At 43.5% G+C, this 1477-nt stretch overlaps 1 non-coding gene across 1 annotated transcript; it reads left to right on the forward strand.

Annotated features, from left to right (window-relative positions):
- Positions 1-1116: 1116 nt before the first annotated feature.
- On the forward strand, positions 1117-1223 carry LOC136204334 (small nucleolar RNA R71). The gene has a single exon (XR_010675179.1). It is a non-coding gene; the product is annotated as a small nucleolar RNA R71 (small nucleolar RNA).
- Positions 1224-1477: the final 254 nt, after the last annotated feature.

Genomic DNA, 1477 nt, shown 5'->3' on the forward strand with positions numbered 1-1477 from the left:
TCCAGTTTCTTCTTATTGGATAAGATGTCTTTCAAGAATTTTGCATAAGTGGGCATCTGGGCAAGTGCTTCCACGAAGGGGATGTTGATATGCAACTTCCTCAAGGTATCTAGCACTTTTGAATTTTGCTCTTCAAGCTTCTTATTCACTAGCCTCGCCGGATATGGTACATGTGGTACATAGGGAGGAGGTGGATAGTATTTCTTCCCTGGTTCCTCCTGATCTTTGTCAGATGTAAGACCTGTCTCGGTTGGCTTCTCTTGGTTAAGAACAGTCTATTCCTGTCTCTTCTTGTTAACTCTGGAACTTCCTGCACACTCAGCACTCTTATCAGTCATCAAAGGAGGATTAGTTTCCTTACCAGATCGTAGAGTGATTACCATGACATCTCCTTTAGGATTTGGTTCGGTATTACTCAGCATCACCCCTTTTCCTTTTGATGAAGAAGCAACCAGTTGATGAACTTGTGTCTCCAAATTTTTGATGGAAGCCTGTGTCTGCTTCATAAATTGCATCATCATGGTCTTCATGTCCTATTCTACATCCTCATTGGGTGGAACAGGCTGTTTGTAGTGCCGTTGAGGCTGCCTCTAGTAATGTCCTCCTTGGTGCTGCTGGTATCTAGGTTGCTCTTGCTGGTTTGGCTGTTCAGTCCATCCGAAATTTGGATGATTTCTTGTAGCTGGGTTGTATGTATTGGAGTAAGGATTTGGTGGGTTCCTTTGATTGTATCCAGCATAATCACACTATTCCTGTTCACCTTTTCCTTGCTTAACTCCAGGACAGTTGATGTTGAAGAGAGGCCCTCCACAAAAATCACAAACATCATTAAATGGTGGCTCACTATGAATAGATGAGACATTGATCTTGCTGAGTTGCTTGGCTAGCTGTTCCACTTGGGTTGTCAGCTTTGAGACTATGTCACCATCTGATGTTCTTTTTCCTTCACTCCTAGCTGAATGCCAATTATAACTTGTGCTTACCACCTTTTCAATCAGGTCGTACAAGGCTTGCGGTTCAACATCCTCGGGGTTACCATTCGCAATGGATTCAATCTGGATTTTGTACGTGTTGGTGACTCCATTGTAAAAATTCTGCACTTACATCCACATGGGGATGCCATGATTTGGTACCCTTCTTAACAGTTCTTTGTACCTTTCCCATGCCTCGGCCAAGGATTCATCCTCTTCTTGCACGAAACGGGACACCTCATTTCTGAGTTTGATGGCCTGTCTAGGTGGAAAGTATTTCATTAGAAAAGCACTGGCCATGTCCTCCTATGTGGCAATGGTCCCTGGCTGTAGGTTTTCTAGCCAATTTTTTGCTTTGTCTTTGAGAGAAAAAGGAAACAGCTTCAGCCTTATCACGTCATCAGAGACTCCTCGGTTTGATCGAAAAGTGTTGCACAGCATAATAAACTCCTGGATATGCCCATTTGGATCTTCCGACTGGTATCCATTGAATTGCACTGCTGCTT

Source organism: Euphorbia lathyris, chromosome 8 (assembly GCF_963576675.1).
Source record: "Euphorbia lathyris chromosome 8, ddEupLath1.1, whole genome shotgun sequence".
Taxonomy (NCBI): Eukaryota; Viridiplantae; Streptophyta; class Magnoliopsida; order Malpighiales; family Euphorbiaceae; genus Euphorbia; species Euphorbia lathyris.